Source organism: Melanaphis sacchari, unplaced genomic scaffold, assembly GCF_002803265.2.
Source record: "Melanaphis sacchari strain LSU unplaced genomic scaffold, SCAv2.0 Contig1_pilon_pilon, whole genome shotgun sequence".
Classification (NCBI taxonomy): domain Eukaryota; kingdom Metazoa; phylum Arthropoda; class Insecta; order Hemiptera; family Aphididae; genus Melanaphis; species Melanaphis sacchari.
Window position 1 is genome coordinate 6,365,900 of NW_020270976.1, and position 22,140 is coordinate 6,388,039.

Here is a 22,140-nt window from a genome sequence, read left to right on the forward strand (position 1 = left end):
TATTATGATTTGTTGATTATTTATTTTTCCATTTTTTCGTGTATAAAAGATGCCCAAAAGCTTTTATTTAACCTTTTTGTTAAACATTTTTAATTACGATGATAATTTAAATTTATATTTTTTGTATAGTTAGATTTTTTTTATAGAAAATTAAAATATAAAATACTACTAATACATTTATATAAGTCATATTGTTAAAAAAACTTAAAAAGATATCATTTTAAATATTTAAATTTTTAATAATTTTATATATTTTTTTCCTAATATTACCTATATGGGTTGTATGCAAATTACAAAACACTACATAGTTCTCACATAATATTATTATTTTAGCAATAATTAGAATTGATTAATTTATTAGCTTTTAGATTCTGATCTGAGGGTGGAATGTATTTGTCTTGCAACAATAAATGTTTATTTTTATATTCTGTTATCAGGTTTTCTAATCAAAATTAGCAACATTTTTTTAACAATTATGTAAACTATATTTTGGATTTTAATAACAAATGCTTAGAAATATATAAGGGTTACCCAGAAGTTGTTCCTAAAGCAATATAAAAATACCAAAAGTAAAAAGTTCATATTTTTTTTTTTTTAAAGCGTTTGATATAAACATTTTGGCATAATTAAACATTTAAATGAAAAAAAAAAAAAATGATTTTATTTCTTGAATAATATTTTTTATCTTTCTGTATGTGAGTGCGTGTTGTCGTTTGGAAATCAAAAACTTATAGCAGCTTTAACAACAAATGTAAGGATGAAAATAAAAATGGTTAATCTAAAATTTTAAAAATGTATAGAATTTTAAATATAAAATAATAATACATTTTGAAATATGTTAATCCTTTTTGAAATTATATAAATGATTATCTCGGATCGTCCTGATCCTGTATAGTGCTGTCTCGTGTATTTGTTTATATATAGGTGATATCGATTTATATTACAATGAATTAAAATTATAGTCAATTAATTACGTCGGTATTATCCATTACATATTTGGTGGGTATATTCTGTCACGCTCGGTATTGCTGTGATACCCGAATATCAGTTTTGACTGTTTTGATTACCACCCCCGCACGACAAGCATCGGTAGACCGGCGGTTGACAGTGGTCCGGACATTGCCAATGACGTCCGACCGCGTGCACAACCGTTTTAGTTGTAAGTACCTACTCTGTACAAAACACGTCAAACTATCGACACACATTGCATTTCATTATACATTGTAAATTTCGTTATTGTATTTAATTTAAGTTTATAAGTGATCCTCATTGGTTACATTAGCCATAATAATTACATTTAACTAGGTACTTATACTTTTTATGGGTATTTAATAACGTTGTAAAATGTACACCACATAAACGTGTTTAAAGTGCTCGATTTATCGAGTTTTTTCTTACGCTCTTAATTGCACAATTATTATAATCATTTACTTAAATATTTTCTGTTTGATGGTCAAGTAAAAATTTCGTAAATCAATAAAAACTTTAAAAATTAAATACAACAATGATGATGAAAAAATAACAACAATACAAATAAATTGTATTTGTATATTGTATAATACATTAATAACTTTACAAAATGTTTTGTTTTCAAAAAATGTAATAAAAAAATCTGGTGTAAATAATAATATTATAGAAATATAGAAATATGCAATAAAACTTGGAATATAACGCGTTCTTACATTTATTTTATCAAAATCATATAAGTAACTTTTAAGTAACTACTCATATTATCTTAAACTAAAATACATAATTTAATAATTTGCGATGTGATAAAAAAAAACCTTTTAAGATGCTTCTCTTTATTTAATAAAAAAAAAAAAAAAAAACAGGCAGACATAGTGTAGCGAATCTAATATTTCAGTTAATGTCATATTTTTATATTTTTTAGTCACGACGTCAATAAAAATTTGTTCTTAACTGTTCATAAAGGTAATGACTCTTTACACCATAATAAAGTGCATTATAAATACGAGCATACAAAATAAATAACAATTCGATTATTGATTCCAGTAAAAATTTGTAATAACTACGACATGTTTCTATAATATATTTATCCATCATTTTAATATTTTATATGACCATATTATATTTGCTCGCCAATTTCTGCTACATTAATCTGATAAGCTTACAGTTCCTTTGTATAAAACATATGCATATACTTAATATATTATATACATATGTACAAACGTGGTTTACACAGGTGTTGTATTCGTGGATTAATATGGGTTGATATCCACTTGTATTTGATTGATTCACAATAGATATTTACATTTATGCGAACGGTGAATTACTTCGAAAAAGACAGGTTATAATATATAATGAACGACTAGTATATTTAATAATGCGCAATACTCAACTAAAGCTTATGATGGCAGTTTACATCAATTCATTCAGACTGATTTCTGATTTCAGACTGCCTACTTGTTTATCGCATTTAGTAAAAAAAATATCATACATTTTTTAATTGATAATAATGTACTTGATATCTTATAATTTTGTTCAATTAAAATTTTAGGCACATTGTTTATGATCGTATGATTGCAAAATTTGAAAAACTCGATTTGTGGTATAGTAGGTTTCGTTTATACCTAGTACCTACATCATAATCATTGAGAAAGTATCTAAAAAAAATATTGTTTTGAATTCGAAATCTATAATTAATCTATATAATTCGATAAATTATTGTACATAAGAAAACGGTTCTGAGCGGAAACGTTAGGACAGACTCTATGTTTAAAAATAATTTTTAATATATTTTTATTACTATTATTCTAATTTATATTTATATTATTAATGGACACGATAAATTAAAATAATTTCTACCTATAGATAGAAATATTATATTGTTAAAATATCATATCATGCGTTATTTATATTAACTTATAGGCCAATGATAAATTACTGTGTAGAATAACGTGAATAAGTTCGTGGAGTAGATATCTTAAAATTTGTTTTTAATATTTTGAAATTTTCACTTTCAAATAATAATATAGGCATATAATGGAGAAAAGTTTAAATTTTCTCACAAACAAATTTTTTTTTTTTTAAATCCTATCTAACTTTGTCAAAATTTGAAAAATAAATTCCAAATGAATATAAAAAATAAAATTATGTGTCTGTATATACTTTATACCTATTTCAAATATTTTTAAATACTTTAAAATAAACTTATGATAAACTTTGTATTATCAACATTTTTAATTTTAAGGTGTTAAAACTTAAAATTGAAAATATAATACATTTTTAGCTACATTAATTTTTTTATTTTCATGAAATCGAGTATAAAATATATTTGCAGGAAAAAAACAATGTATGTATACTGTATAGTGTTATGAAAAATTTCAAATATATATATTATTAGCTCAAAATGAGCTAAAATTTTTAAAATATTATGTATTGAAAATATCAATATAAATATTAATGCAGCCGAGACATACCTCTCATTTTTAACGGTAATTTTGTCTGCCAGTTTATCGTATTTTATTAATTAATTACAACTTATTTAATGCTGTTGTCATTTAGCAACGTCTATCATCTTATAGGACTAAAATTTATAAAATTGAATATTAGCTTATTTTAAAGTTTAAATCTATCTTACAGATTCACAGATTCCAATGTAACAATTATATAACATGACACTACACATCTAACTGCTGACCGATACAATATTCACACTCAATTAACAGTAAGATCTTTGGCCAACATACACCAAGTAAGAACAATATTCGTTGTACGTATGTATTAGACATCAACACACCATCGACTACCAAACACCATAAGGCTGTGATACAACCACCTACTATTGTACAATTTTTTAATTACATATTTTGTAAGTATTATTTGTTATAAATATTTGATAGGCAATATAATAATAGTAACTATCATTGAGTGCTAGTTATTTAAATTTATTTTAGATCCTATATCTCTATCTACTCCCGGCTACAGCAATAAATTACCTATATTTATGGGGGTCTCTCGTCTGTTCTTGATTATCTTACATTTAACTGATTGTTACCCCAATCACGTTACATGCTAGTGAAGGTGTCAGAGCCTGTTATAATTAAATTTGTATTTAAAAACTTGGAATTCGTTTCAATTTTTAATAATTCATTAGTTGATTTAAGTTATAAGTAATATACAACTTTTAAGGGATTGATATTGATAATAAGTGTTAAAAAAAAAAATAAATACATTTCTCTCTCTATTTAATAAATAAAATAAAATTACAAAAAAAGCCGGAAAAGTTAATTATATTTAATTTATTCAAACTGAGTATTTATTATTATTAAATAACGGAGCAAGCGTGAAATTAATAGATAACAAAATAGTATTACTTGATAATATTAAGCCAATCAACGATAATGTATACTTAGAATCAGCTAATAATTTAAAATTAAACATTTTATATTCAACAATAATATAAATAAAAACAGCATCGTTCATAATACACCATCAAGAAGCAAAATTACCACTCAATATTCAAAAAATAATTAATGAAATACCTGAAACCGAAATCAAATGCGTAGTATTACATGAAATATTAAACGAATTCCAACAATTTTTATTATTTGATAATAATTTGCAACGTTTCAACTGCATATACAAAGAAGTCACTGGCAATGTGTTCAACGATGAATCAAGTGACATTATTACTCACTGCATCGGCGAATACTTAACTATGAAGTATGAACAGTGAGTGGTATCGCATTTCAGTTTCGTAATATATTTCATAATATCGATAATTTAATTTTACAAAAAAAAGGGTAATTGTAATCACAGTTCTAAAAACAGAAAAATAATTAATTACAAAATAAATATCAAGATCAAAAATCATCGTACGGTAACATTTTCATGACATTAAAAAACCTTAAGAGATTTTGGTTAAAACAACAAATTAAAAGAGTAGCGTTACCTAAAATATGCATTGGACGAGACGAAAAGAATGGCCCATAATTTTTTGTGTGCTGAGATTCATATTTTAATACACATGCATAAAAATATTTATTGATGAAATAAAAATATCTACCAATACTATATTATAATAATGAAACCAATAACAAAATTAATATACCTACTGAAAAAATGGAATTATTTAATGCTGAAAACATTAAACACAGACGGTAAGAAAATATTTTATTAGGTGCGTCACAGTTAATCAAAATCGAGGAAATAACTTTTGACGGTGACTGTGGTGAACAATATATGCACTACGAGTTTGCTTAAAAGGAGAGGAGCAAATACATCCACAATAGAAATAATTATAAGGAAAATTAATATATCAAATACAAAATCGGAATATTCTTTGACAGAAAAAGTTTTACCATATTTAGTAGATCAATTTAATAAAAATCTTAATAATTATATCAAAACAAAAAATACAAATAATAGTGTATTTTAAATACCCCGTTATAATATACTAAAAAAAACAGACCAAAAATAGAAATAATTCATGAAAATAATCACTTGACTCTAGCAATAATAAATCAAAAATCATTATCGCTTACATAATACAAGAATGTACACAATTAAATTCAATATAAATGATATTGCAAAACACATAAACCGATAATTAGAGGAATGCCACGGTTAGGTTAGGTTATAGGTTAGTAATATTAATTCATAACAAAAAATACACTCATTTGATAATTATAACATAAATAATTCCGTAGAAATAAAAAATAATGGCTAAACAAAACTCTGACTACCCGGTACACTCGGTATTTCCAGGATTGTGAACATCTGTTGTCATCCGAATCAGCATTAAAATTTCACAAGTACTTAAACTATCCTTACCGAATCGAGCCCGTAGATACATTTTTTTGCGAAGTATGCGGAACCTGTATTAAAAAATACCGTAACAAACTAATAAACAAAAGTGAAGGAAAAACTATTAGATTGGTATAAACAAACAGTATTTTGTCAAATAAATATTTTAAAACTTATTAATCTGCAAAACGATAACAAAATATTGAAATATAACAATGCACCGTATACACAAACTACTAACAAACAAAGCACAGACGGAGTAGAATTTGGTATAAACCCGAAATTAACATTGCCACGATACACAAAATTAAAACTTATTTTAAATAATATATATACAGATTGTTTTGCTAAACATTCAATGGATTTAAAAGCGAAAGACGTGGGAGATGTACCAATACCAACAATAACAACAGGACCCGTTAATTTACCACTTTACAGATTATCACTAAAAGAACAAAAAAAATTAAAAAGTCAAATTAGGTCTGTGCAATTTTTTTAAAAATTTTTTACCAAAAATTTCAACTGATCTAACGGAAGAATACTATGCCACAAAAAAATCACCCGTACAACAGACCATATCAAATCAAAATGCTTTTGAAAAACTTAAAAACCAATTAACTATAGTCTAACCTTTTTAAAACATTTTACCCCGAATTCATCTATAATAATATGATACGAAGCAAGCAAAATCGGAATAGTGGAAACTTAAAATCAAAAGAAGATAAGCAATTACATCCTGTTTATCTTTTTTCTCGGTGATTAACTAAGATAGAAGAAAAATAAACCACAATATAACGACAACTATAAACGATACTATTTACATTAGAATCTTTTCGCACATATGTTTATGGTATCGAAATAGAAATTCGGACAGACCACGCCTTATTTTGGTATCTACACAATATAAAAACTTAATTAGTGCAAATTTAACGACTGAAAAGTAAAATAATTGACTTTGATTTCGCAATAAAATACCGGAAAAGACTTGGATTAAGTGTGTGACGCGATTTTAAGAAAACACGCGGCCGGTATTCGATCCACCAACTCATGAACATTAATTACAAAAGGATAGCGATTTAACCATCAGTCAAGTTAAAGGTAATACCGATAGAACTATGTAGGCAATGACACAATACTTAACAAAATAATACAAGCATTAGATAATGCGTATATATCAGATTAATAAAGTCGATAAATTAGTTTTTAAATTAAGAAAATATTCTTGAATACGAAATATATATGTCCATAAATTTAATAGCGTTATCTCATTGTCGCAAAAATGAAGTTTTATGTAAATCTCAGGATTACTCTCGTTCGTGGGTTATTTTTGAGTAGGTAGATAAAACATACAAAAAAATCATTAATTTTGGTCAACCACGTATATAGACATCATCCACACATTTGTAACTTTGTGTGTAAGTTGTCAAAAACAAAAAACTGACTAAACGCTTACATACGGTCATATGTTAACATCACCAAAAATAACAGGAAAACTCTTCGAGAGGTTCACTTGAGACTATATAGAGCCAATTCATCCTCTAAGTAATGGGTATATTATCGTACAGTTTAGTGGGCATATACAAGCGACCGCAAAATATGCCATAGCGAAAAGATTCGTAAAAACTTGCCTACTCACAATCAACGATAGTATTTCTCATAGGTACGTATGATCTTACAATTCGGAGCGATAAGGGAAATGCATTTGGATAAGGGATTAGACTTAACAAATTCACTGGTAAACTACCTTTAGAAGTATTGAAAGCATAGAATATACAAAATAGTAATTTAATATTATACCACTACCAGAGTCAAGGACACATCGAAAAGTTTAATAATATTCTAATCGCTTATTGCTCAACTGTATGGAAAATAGACCGATACCACATCGACAATCATTAGCACATATTATACCGATAAGATAAAAATATAATACAAACTTTACTAAAGAATAAAGATATATTGATGTTTATATCGCAGAATCTACAATACTAGCGAGACTTCACATTATTATTCTACGTAGAGGTATCAAATAAAATATAACTTAGGCATTTATAAATTTTTTATTAAAATTATTATATTATATTTTAATAATAGGCCAAGACCCATAAAAATATTTCGCGACCCACCGATTTGGATACACTGGTATAGACTTATCATACACTTCTATACGTACTTAGTTTCATTACGATAATACACACATAGCCAATGCCCAATAGCATAATTTCCAATACAACCATTATAAAAAATTTGAAAATCATTCACGTTTTTAATGGCTGAATATATAAGTACTGCATAAAATAATACATTTAATGGAATAAACGATGTTTGTAATATTACGATGTCTAAAAATGCATTGATAACATCGTTGATTAAATACAAATTATCTATTGTTAAGGCAATCATTTTGTGTAGCAAATGAAAATACTCTTTAAAAACAGTAAACAACCGCGTACTGATGAACTGAACGATTATAACAGCAGTAATAAAATACAATCTCCCCTCCCTTCTCCTCAGGGAAAGAAAATGAAAAATCAGGCGACATGATGACATTCAGGAAGGTATTTTGAAAAAAAAAAATTGAAAAAATGTTAAATATTGTCGTCACAAAACGGGAACATAAAAAAAGGCTATTATTTAAATAAATAAATATAAAATTATTGTTGTATTTTGATTTTGAAAGAATTGCTAAAGTGATGTTTGTATAATATAATCTTACAATGACTTATTTGATTCTCATTATTAATTTTAACATTACATTAATATCTTTTAATAGATACATTTTTCTAAGAATTTATCAGGTACAGCTGTTATTGATTATATAAAACGCTAACTCCTAACTAAAATGTCTACTATTATTTTAAAAACCTTTATATTATAATTCAAAATTGAATTTTATACAGTAAGGGCTAATAATCTTAAAAGATATATCCTTATATACGTAAAAGAATAGCCCTTTTTTATGTTACCGTTTTGTGACGACACTATTTAACATTTTTACAATTTTTTTCACAAGGTTGTACCAAATACTCTTACGAGCGATTTATTGTTTACAATTTAATTTTATTCGTCATGATAGTATTAATTGTTTACGTATAGTGTCGTAAATAAATACATGTCGAAGTTATAAACTACAAATTAATATGATATTTTTAATAATAGTTTTAATATTAGGAAAACACTAACTAGCTATTAATTATATAAATTGCGTTATCGAAAAATAATATTTTTCTTATCGATATGCGAAAAAACTTAAATGTGTCTTCTTTAAAACACAACAATTTACTTTATTTAATTTATTCACGGATTTTCTTTATTCGCGTATGCCCAGTGGTGTATTGGTAAGCATTAAAATACGCACCTAAAAGTAGTTGAATATACCTAAAAATATGCTCTCACTTCACTTGAAGTATCTTAACGTTTATTGTTTATTAACAGAAATGTATATTTCAAACGGATAATAATTAATATAAAATAAACAATATATTATGATATGATTGCTATGACATATAATATGCTTGTTTAGAATATAAAGATATTGTATTAATTGCATTAATATCTAGTATTTCGCCAGCTGAAATTTAACATAATATGGTATGTAAATAAAACTTTGCTTGATTAGATTATAATTTTAAATATGTTATGACTTTGACGATAAAATATCAAACTAAATTTGGTAATATGACCGATATGAACAACTTAACGTGGGAAAATAATAATAAAAAAAAATGTTTGATATTTATTGTAATTAACAATAAGGTCAAACATTTAAACTTTTTAATGAAACTGCAAATTTGAATTTAAATTAAATACAGTAAAAAACATATTTTATCTTACTAATTAATTAATAAAATTTGAGTTATTATTCCGTGTGACAAAATGCTTAAAAAATAAAAATAATGACAAAAGAAAATTACATACAAAATCAAAATTAAATCTGAATATATTACGTAACAATTATTGTTAGACAAAAAAGTTATAAAAAATTATCTTAATTTGTAGTAGTTATTAATTAACTATTGTGATAGATAATATAAATATTATTGTGTTAATCTAAAAATTATGTTTCATGTAAAGTAAATCAATAAATCCACAACCGAACTAAATATCAATATCGACACATTGTGTTGTTCACCATTTTATATGTAATGTATTGTGAATTATTATTAGTAATAATTTATTACTAAATTATATTATATTTTTATGCATATAAAATTTAAAAATAGTTAATTAAATAAATATATTATTATATAGATAAAAATTAATAAATCATTATATTAATAACTATAAAAACATTAAAAACTATATTTATGTATAAAGAAAAAATTTAAGTTTTAGTTTTTAACACTTTTTTCCACGTGTCAATTTCAATAAAAAAAAAAAAAAAAACATGGAATATTCAAATTCAACGCACTGTTATAAAGCAAATTAAAATTTTTATATTTATTTATTTTTGAAAGTAAATTAACAGACTAATAACACATAATAATATCAATATAGAAGTATATAAGATGACGAAGAAAAATCAATTATATGGTACAATGCGATAAATATATTATAAAATACTATATGATAAATAAATAAGAAATATAAACTTTATCAAAAAATAACAAAGATATAAAGAAAAATAATATAATTAGTAGAAATATAAAAATAAATATGGTTTTGTCAGTTAACTTAAAAAATATATATAAATATTTCAAACTAAAAAATAACTACAAAATAAAATATTTCAATCAATTTCTTCAGTCTTTATAATACGCACAGTCAATAATTTTGGATATTATTAGTTAGCTTTGAGATAAATCAATTTCATATACAGAGTGTTCCAAATTTCATATGACGGCAGATTTTACTTAAATTAGAAAAAAATAACCTGTATAAAAACCTCTTTGAATTATACAACCTAAACTAATTTAATATTAATTATTTTTTTTATTAATTAAAAAGGGGAGATTTTAGGGTTAACTTTTAAAATTCAAATGGGAACCTATATTTTTAAAATACAATTCATATAGGATTTATCTTTTAATGAATTTTGACGAATCATTCATAATTATGCGTTAATAATTAGAGAAGTTATTTACATTTGAATTTTGTATTTAAATTGTAAAATGGCATCAATGAATAATAATAATAATAATAATAATATATGTTTGTACTTCCGTTATACGCCGATGAATTGTTATACAACATTAATAATCTGTACGCTATCTAATTATCAATTTATTATAGTAAAATAAAAAGTGTGTTTGATATCTTTTTTTTTTAAACTTAATTCTTTATTTAGCAATCTGTTACAATCTAGAACAATAAGCTTAATTTATAAAATAATATAACAGGAATGATGGAGTGAAGAAACCTCCTAATGGAGGCTAAAATCTTAATTTAATTTTATATTACAAAGGTCAAATCATATGATTGTATTGATAATAAAAAAAGTTAATATACCTACTTATAATATTATGTATGTATATTGTACTTATAATTATAATCAATGCTATTATTGGAACGGTATTTACCTTTTCAATAATTGTACATAATATTTATTATTTATTATATAAAATTATAAACAAATATCATACAATCGATAAATAGTAGATAATTATACTAAATTGTTGTTTAAATTATTTTATACAGCATACAATTATTTCACATTTATAAAAATAGGTTACCTAGCTGTATTTTTTGACTAATAAAGGTACCTAAATATATTTTTTAATTTAAATAATAAGTAATAATTCACCTATTTTCATATTATGTTTGAATCAACTTAATATTAGATACATAATATTTCCAAATACTGCAAAATGACAACATTGATTTCAAAAACTTGTATGATTAAACTTTGCGTTTAACATGAATAATGCTAAATTATGCATATAAAATCAAACAGATTTTGAAAAAACATTACCTTTTCACAACATAAAGTTGTAGTCAATCCAATATTAAATTATAACTATTAGGACTTAGATATTGTTACATTAATTAAAAATTAATTAAAGCTTTAAATATAGATAAATACAAATAAAAATATGAGCATATACATACATTTCATACATTAGAATAAAATAACTTTGACTGAATTTATTTAAAAATGTATTTATTATTTGTAATATTAATTTTTCCTTTTTTGAATAATTCTATCTATTGCTCCAATATCAATGTCATTTAATAAAAAAAACACACGATAGGTCAATAGGAGGAATTAACATTTGTGGCAAGGAGGCATGGAGCACAAAGCAAAATCATACAGAAGTCACACAGTAAAGTTGTCATGCACTCAACATTGGTAAAATACATTACATAATATTTGCTTACAAGAATTTGAATTTTTAAACTAAATTTATAACATTTTTTCCTCTAATAAGTAAAAACCATATAATATGCAAAATACATAGTTGCATACACACATACATGTAAAATGTATAGTTTTATATTATTATAATGAGTTTTTAATTTAGTTATAACAGCATCTAAGTCCCAAACATGACATCAAACATATTTAGTAAGTATTTTTACTAAATTTAAAAGCAAATTTAATTTGAAGATATTTGAAATATTATGTACAATTTTTATATGTAAAGCTCAATATTTTCTATTATAAAGAAAATTTTTATTGTCATTTAGTAAATTTTAATGTATAAATATAAGCAGGCCATCAAAATAATTATTATGTATGGTAAACTAAGTTAAAAAGCAAATATATTATTTTTAAAAGACTATCAATTTTAAAACAATATGAGTGATACTAAAAAAAATAAAAACACTTTATTTTCTTATTTTAGTACAAATAAAAAAATTTGTTTGGAAAACAATGAGGTAGGTAAGTATAAAAATTAATAAAGTAATTAATTATAATTATAAATTGACAATTGTCATTTGTCTTTATTTTATTAATTTGTTTAGGTATTTGTGGACTATTTTATTTCAACTTAATTTTTAACCTTTTTAATTGTTTAAACTTATTATTTATAAATTATATTCGATATTAAATACAATTAAGTATTTTGTACCAGTCTATTTTTAAGTTTTTTTATTTCCATAATTATAATATATTTTTTACATTTTTAAGGAGAATCCAATTTATGATCAACCAATCACTGTCATAAATATGAATGATATTGGTAATATCGTTGATAAATTGTTTTTAAAAGATACCGATACAAAACTTGTAAGTTCTTTTGTTCCTTACTATTTTTACATTGTTTATAATTTAAATATATCATTATTCAATATAAAAAAGCAAATTGATTAATAAAAAAAATTGAGTGCTAGTTCTTCTATTCTAGGTGCCTGGTGCAGTGGTGCTTACTAATCTGTGAGTTCCAGATACAAAGTATAACTTTCTAATACTTGAAAGTAATAAAAAACGTGGACTAAAATTCCAACATAAGTGGCTTCATGAATTTAATTGGCTTTGTTATTCGGAAATCAAAAGCGGTGCTTTCTGTAAACACTGTGTTTTATTTGCTAAGAGTGGTGGTGTTGGTAATCAATCTTTAGGAAACTTAGTAACTGAACCGTTTACAAATTGGAAAAAAGCTAAAGAGGTTTTAATTTTTTTTGTAATTTGTAATTATTTAATTATTAACAACTGATTAAATGCTTTCCAGGTTTTTCAATATCATATGAGCTGTAAATATCATTTGTCAGCAGTTCTCGATTCTGAGTATTTTTTGAAGGTTTTAAACAAAGAAGAACCATCTATAATATTCGAACAAATTGATCAAAATAGGTATTGTTATTTTTTAATTTTCATACCATAGAATAAATTTAAATACATCAGAATTTACTTAAATTTTATTTTATTAATATGTATTATACTTTGTGCCGACTACCTAGAATGACTCAAATTGAAGAAAATCGGAAAAGACTTAGACCGATTATCGAATGAATATTATTATGTGGCAGAGAAGAATCATAAGGATTTTGGTAGTATTTCAGTTGACGGTGAGTTTAAATTTATAATGCATTTCTTGAATGGTTTTATTATATTAGATTATTTTAATCAATTTTTAATTTTATTGTTATTAGAAGATGCTTTATGACAAGGAAATTTTCGGGCCATACTTTAATATAGAGCAAAAGGTGATGATTTTTTACAAAGTATTCTTGAAGGTCCAGGGAAAAGAAATAAGTACACCAATCCAACTATCCAAAATGACATAATAGAGTGATGTAATACAATACCTAATATTGAGAAAAATTGCAAAAAAAGTTAATGAGTCTAAATGTTTCTCGGTACTTGCCAATTAAATCACAGATATTTCAATAAAAGAATAAGTTGCTATTTGTGTAAGATATATCAGTGAAGATTTTTTACAATTTTTCGAAATTGAAAGTCTGACAGGTGAATCTTTGGCAAATTCCATATTAAATGGTAATCATGATTTATACTATAGTATTAAATAATAACTATTTGTAAATATTTGTATAAAAAACTTAGTTCTTATCCTTTTTCTAGAACTAAATGTTTAATATAATTTTGTTTTATAGGTTTAAGAAAGTGTGGGATTGATTGTAGCTATCTGCATTGACAGGGCTACAACGGGGCTAGTAATATGTCTGGGCAATTTAGAGGTGTACAAAGTATTGTTAAGTTAAAATATCTGAAAGCAATTTATGTCCATTATTCAGCTCATTCACTAAACTTAGCTGTATCAACAGCTAGTGGTATTAAACCAAGTAAAAATTGTTTGGGAATAATTGAAAAGGCCTATCATTTTTTTAATACTCCAAAAATAAATTCTATTCTTCTACATGAAATTGAAAAATCAGACTACGAGCCCACTGTAAAACAATTATAAAGACTATGTACTACCCGTTGGGTACAACAATATGATGCAATGAACAATTTCTCTGAGCTCTTTCCATTTGTTTTTAAAGCATTGGGCACAATATCTGATTGGAAAGATCCAGCAGACGCCTCGATGCTTAAACATTCTATGGAAGATACAGAATTCATAATTTAATTTTATATAGTTAAGATATTTATAAATGTTTCAATTTTTTACTATACAATTTATAATCTACTTATAGTGTTTTAATTAAAAAATGTTTTCAGTTTCTATTTTATTTTTGTCTTCCTCTCTGTAAGCAGTTACAAAAAGTTAAAATAGATTTAAAAAAAAATATAGATATAGTTGAAAATGTAGTCAACACTGAAGGTCATTTGAAACAATTACCAAACCAAATTTAGTCAAATCTACAAAAATATTAATGTAAATTATTTAAAAAAATAATTTCATTGTGTTCAAATTTCAAAATGTTCAATATTTATCTTCTAGATAGCTGCAGATAATGTTGGTATTGAATTTAAAAAAAAAAGAGTCATTTCAAACAAACATTGAGAGATAATTCAAGTCTTTTGGATTGTTCTGTTGAACATTATTATTGTGTTACAGTATTTTTATCATATTTTGACTACTATTTAATGCAACTGACTAAGCGGTTTATGAATCTTAAAGCTATGTTTGAAGGTAAATATATTCTATATATATATTATTATATTAGATATTATATGTATTATATTTAATATGTGTACACTTTTTTAGAATTTGCAATTTTATATCTATTACATATAATTTATTTTTTAGGTTTTAATTGCATTTTCAAATCAGAATAACCTATGGTAGAAATGGAAGATATTGTTGGTTTTCAAAAGCTTGTTGAGTTTAATTCATTAACAATTGACCAACAATCTAGCATCATTAAGTTAGAGATGTGGAGAGTAAAGTTAATGACTGAAAAAATTGTATTTACCTCTGGGTTACATGCTTTAGATGTTTGTGATAAAGACTTATCCAAATATTTATGAACTCTTGAAAATATTTTGTACTTTGCCTGTATTAACTGCTTCACTAGAACTATGTTTTTCAAGTTTAAAGAGGATTAAGTCCTACTTAAGAAATAGTATGACAGAAGTAAATATTTTATCAATTTTCCTGTTTAATATTGAAATATAATTATAAATTAGTAATTATTAAATACTTTGTTTATTAGAACCGACTTAATGAGTTGGCTTTATTGACATGTCACTGGTCGATACAAATCATGCCAGATGAGGTTATCGATGAACTGAGTATTCAAAAAAATAAAAAAGTGGATTTTGTATTATAATTATTTTTTTCAGTTATCGTATTAAACACATGATTTAGTAATTAGAATACATTTTTAATAAATATAAATAATAATAATAATTATTAGGCAAGTAATAGGTATACAATTTGTGTTAATTCTTATTTCGCATTGATCCATGATAACTGTAATAGGTAACAAGTTAGGGGATTTTAAGAATGTATATAACGTACATATTTATGGCCTTATAGATGTATTATTAATTAATAATTATTATATATTTCATCCCCCCCCCCCTAGAAAAATTCCTAAATATGCCACTGGTACGATTTTGATACTAAGACAAATTATTGTTGTCATTTAATACATTTAATATATAATAAACGACTCATCAAGATATATGTGGTAAACTAAATTACTATTTCTCTATATCTATTATACTATTAAAAATTAAAACTATATTTAAGTATTCATATGATCAAATTAGTTAAAAATAGTTACTTCTGTGTGAATAACCTTGTAAACTATAACAGCAAGTCTTTGAAAAGTTATTTCAATATGGCAATATGGGTACTAATTGTTTACAATACTCAATGCTTAAATTTATTAGCCACAAGTAATATTACTGTATGAATATCATATCAAATATGATTGGCCAATTTAACTTACAGAATTTTGATTCATGCCAGAGATTTAAGACTAATTCAATCAAATAATAAATCATATAGGTATCTACTATTTTGCTATGTTTATTACTTTATTAAATGTAATCAATAATTAAACAAATTAATAGAAAATAATAATAAAGCATTCATAAGCTTAAAATTGTGCTTTTGTATGAATAGCCTTATAAAATATAACTACAAAACTTTAAAAAGTTATAAATTCTAAAAATTAATACAAACCAACAAAAAACCATGCATAGATATGTTTATTAAGTTAATTGTTGAATTCTAAAACATTATCTAATGATAATGATGAACAACAATATAATCTTTCTATGATCTGAATAAGAAATAAAAGGTACCTTCTAAGTGTAAATTGATGAATATACCAAATTATCGAAATTACTTCTTCTGATGTCAGTTTAAAACGAATGCAAACATTTCCCGACGATAACAGACAGTTGACAAAAGCTCAAACACATTCACTACGACTTGGAAAATATTAAATTGATGAAATATCTAATTAGATATTATGTATTTAAAATTAGTTGAACTTTTAAGTTTTGACCGTCACACAAAAACTATGAAGTAAAAACTAAAAAGTGACAAACGTTATTCATTATTAAGTCATCAACAAATAACCACGTAGTACCGCAGAAAATTAATATTAATATTTTTATTCTGTGATAGTACCTAATTGTTTATCACTATTCTAGAGCCATTCTAAGAACGCTACTGGGCGGCGCCCAAAATTCGTCCGATTTCGCGCATTCCCACCACTAAACCTTCCCGAACGCTGGCCGCCGCCACCGCTACCGTCGCTGCCATTATTATATAGCGAGTGGGGGAATTTACGGCGGCGAAAGATGGTAGAGTGGGAGAAATTTGGGCACAAATCTGCGGAGCTCGGTCATGTAGATGCGCGAACGAGTCGCGTTCTTTGAATGGCCCTAGTTTATTATTATATATAATATTGATAAAATAATATGGTATAAGCATAGAATATTCTGTCATTCTGTGGTACATATAAGTCGGTAGATACTATCACTATGGCAATATTACTTCTAAGTTCTAACCCGGTTAAGTTCGGACTTCAAGTGACAGTTGTCAGTTTTGTCTTAGTTACGTCATAAACATATTTTTAGTTTTTGGAATTTGATAAATTATGATAAAGATAGATTATAGACATGTACTGTCAAGTAAGTGTTTACATTTTATAGAAACTTATTATTAATAATAAGTTATTACTTACTGTTATAATTTTATAGTATAAAACCATGAGACCAAAATTCGTATACAAAATATGACGCGACAAAAGTCGCGCGGTTATTCTGCCACCAGGAGCGCGTCGTTCGATTTTCGTAACGGGCTAAGTTTTACCACATATTATACGACAATACGACATTATACGTACTTTACTATAAATGTACGTTCTTTTTGATGTTTTTAAGTTCGAATAAAATTTTCGCGAAAGCAATGTGAAAGCAGTTCCCGTGGCACCGTCGGTTACAAACTGTAAAAAAAAAAAAAAATCGAGAGTATCTACACTACATACAGATACATTGGTACATGTATATGTCTTGTTTCTACTGAATATAGTTGACATAAGAATGTCGATGTCAAATTGGTATTATTTATTGAGTATACATTTTTAATTTTTTAAACTACAGAATCGTCATTTACAATACTTTAAGTGATGGATAATAAAGGACGTTGTTTACTGAAATATGAAACGTACTCACGAGTCTCAAGCTTCTCGATGTGTCGATAGAATAGTTAATAAAAAAATAAATAGTTAAAAATAGTTATTTTTATCGTCAATACATTTATTATACAACGGGCTATACCTAATGTTACTAATAGATCACAAACAACCGCGATTCCGATAACGTTCGTATAATTTCCATAAACTGGTCCCCACCGGTCGACGCACACACACACGCACACGTGAACGCACCAATAACGTAATGGTAACATTCTCTGTGTCGGACAAATTAACAGAATGACCCCCAGCCATAAGACATATACATGTCAAAAATAAAAAGTTCGAATTAAATATAAATTATGATTCATTATTTATTACCTGGTTATATAAAAGTATACCTAAATATACTATTGAAGTTCAAAAGTTGTTTGCTATAAAAAAAGTTTAAAATTCAAAAGATTCTATAATAACTACTCATGGGCCCACGTTGCCCTAGACGTTTTTAAACATAACCTTTGCATGTAATAGACCTTATAGAAACATAAATATAGGAACGAAACTTTATTTATTCACTAAATTAATACCTATTTCTATTTATTTTTATATAAAATATAATATATATGGTAAATTAAAAAACATTTATTATATATTACATTTTTTACCTGGTAATGTTATTTGCTGATGTAATCTCTTTGCATACTATTAAATAATGTATATATTTCAATAACTTATTTGTATCATTCATACTCAATAAAATTATATTAATAATGTTGCAGTCAAATAAAATTTCAATATCATTTAAAAAAAATCTGTCAATATATTTTAATGAATGAAGAATTCGAATTATATGAATTAATATAAAATATGATTATAGGGTTTTATTTTTTATTTTTTTAGATCCATTAGCTTATAACTATTACAGTTCAACAATTACAGATAGTGATTACATAAACCAATTAAAATAAAAATTTACTAAGAAGTAATAGAAGTTGGTAGTAATTAGAATATAAATATAACAAAATATTATGATTATGATTATGAATTTGGATTCGGTGGATAATTAAGGAGAGACGGTATTCTTAGATAGTAATGAGTTTAAGAGTGTGGATAAAAGTGAAGTTAGTGGGGTAATGAGGGAGTTTAGTTGCGTAACAAACTGAGATAAAATATTAGATATAGGTTCAAAGTTAAAATTATTTGAGTTGCTTGAAGTTGCTTCTGCATAAGTTTTGGCCTTGGATTTTTCTTTGTCACGGGTGTGCACTGACGGGGGCTCCGCTGTGACTGGCAAGATCACCTTTGAGGGCACTAATCGTGGAACAAGTGGCGTGGTCTTGAGATGACCATTTTCATGATGACTGTTCAAAAATTTAATTAATGAAGGACAACCTTTGTAGTTCGTGGTATGTGCGCCAGAACATAACGCACATTTCGCAGGCAGTTCCGAAGATTTGACACAGTCCGCGGTAAAATGGTTGTTGCCACATTTGACACAACGTGGTGATTCACTACAGTAAGAGCGAGTGTGACCGTATCGCTGACATTGTTTGCATTGTGGAGGGTAACGGGATTGATGCGGCTTTTCGACGACTATTTTGGAATTTAGGAGGGAGGATAATTGGAAAATGCTCCGGTTAAAATCGGTTGCTTCTAGGACAACGGTAAATAGTGGTAGAGCCTGTTTGCTAACTCGGTTGCGGACGTTTAGTACACTTATGATAGAGAAGCCCAGCTCCCGGAGGGCCTTATCTATATCCTCAACAGGAATAGTATGATGTAGATATCGGATGAACACTTTGAATGGGCGTTTATGACGGGGTGCCCACGTATGACATTCTAAGTCCGAGTCGTTGCAATATTCGACCAATTTATCGTAACCATTGCAATTACGAGGTTTGATAATTACGGAGGAACCCTTGGCGGTAGTCATAAAGCCATCGGTACCCACCAGAGATATTAAATCTACTTTCAACGAGGAGAAGTTAGTAACATTACTTATGACAATTCGCGGTGCTGGCCAGTACCTCGTCTCCTCGACTGTTACATCGCCGAGGTGGTTTGATGATGACGTATTAGGTTCATAGTTCATATGTTGACGGTGAGACTGTGATAGAAGGGGGACTGAAAACCTCGGGGAGGTTGTCATCCGCAGAGATGGGAGCGAACCGATTTGGCGTCACATAAGACTTACTTTTCTTTAAACTTGTATCGAGATTAGACGAAGAGGAGGACGACAAATTTCGTTTGGTCGGTATCTGAGTAGTAGTGCGAGTCATTACAGACGGGTCTGCGTATTATCGTGGTAACACGTGAACATAATTAATAGTATCGGTACTGATGATAAGCGCGCGACGTAGGTATAGCTAACGTGCGTGCTCGACGGCGGATAACACAGAACTGGAAGATTATAGGGTTATACAGGTATTTATTTTATTTTTAATTAAATTATTGCTTACTTTTACTATTAAATCATTTGAAATTACTATTCTTTTTTCAGATCCACTATTCCATATTGTAAGTACTACTTCATCATCAGTTAATCCAAACATCCATTTATTATCCGGTTTTTCTAATAGATTCAGATTTTGTTTTGAATACTGAAAAGAAAATTCTTCGTGGGATTTTTTGACCATATTTAAACATGCCTGACTTGGGTTAGATCTCTTTTTACCAGTATTTATAGACTTTTCAAGAGGAGGTTTTCTATTCATTTTATGCTTTGTTAAATAAAATGGTAAGTTTGGAAATATAGATAGAACTGCCCCTATATAGGTCTAATTCTTTTAATTTTATTGACTGTTCCATCATTTAAGATGGTCTCGTCAAAAAGTAGAATATCATTCTCTTCAAAATGCAATTCACATACATGTTGCGTGCCAATATCAGATCCAAGTTCAGGATGTTATTTTAAATGAAAATTACAACTTTTAAGAACAATAATAAGTTTATTACATATAAATAAAGTTCATGTAACTGATACAAAAAGTGGCCGAGAGTTGTGAAGGTGCTCAGGTCTCTGTGGCTCTGGTACAGTGGTACATCTCCTGTTGCTGGTCTCTGGGCTCTCTTATGTATGAAAAAGCTTGTTATTGTAGTCCATAGCCTTGATTTCCATATATATCCTTGGAGTTGTTTTGATACTTGTTTTTGGTAAAAACAATATCCAAGATGCAATTCTGGTCCTAATTGCCAACATGTGCCAATGCTATGTGTTATTGCATACGAGTAACCTTAATAATGCATTTCACTCGACCTCGGCACGCATAATGCACTATTGCGATATTTGTTATGATGTTGTTGAGAAGTAGATAATTGCACCCGAAAATGCATTATGATCCTAATGCAACGAGATTCCTAATAATATGTATCTACTATCTTGTATCATGATCTGTAAGAATATGTTTACTTCCCGACACGTGTCATGGTTAAGATTATATTATATATACTTATATTTAACAATATATTTTATAGCCCATAACATATATAACACCTTTCTGTGAGTATTTTATTTTTTCTAGGTATAGTTTTATGCCATCTTGCTAAAAGCTCTGTATTCTAAATAAAATATGTTACAAATAATTAAATAGGAAAATGATTATTCATAAATAAGGTTAAGATATTTTGTTTTTTTACTTTAGGTGCTTTAAATAAATTTTTATTTTTTAATCCGATTGATATTTGTTGTTTGACATCTAGAGCATAACTAGTATTACACCCTGGTACAAAACAACACTTAACAATTTTTAAAATGCAAAAATATAAAATACAAAATACTATAGTTTTGTGTATAATTATTTTATTTAAATAATCAAACAAAATAATAATAATAATGATTTGAAACCTTTCATTGTATACATTGTCCTAACCCTACTCCTATAAATATGTTTTGGATCTGATTCAGATCATAAAGTATTATAATAAATC

At 26.4% G+C, this 22,140-nt stretch overlaps 2 pseudogenes; one reads left to right on the top strand and one right to left on the bottom strand.

The window, feature by feature from the left end:
- Positions 1–8,731: 8,731 nt before the first annotated feature.
- On the bottom strand, positions 8,732–21,957 carry LOC112593273 (annotated as a pseudogene).
- Positions 12,881–15,888, top strand: LOC112593234 (annotated as a pseudogene).
- Positions 21,958–22,140: the final 183 nt, after the last annotated feature.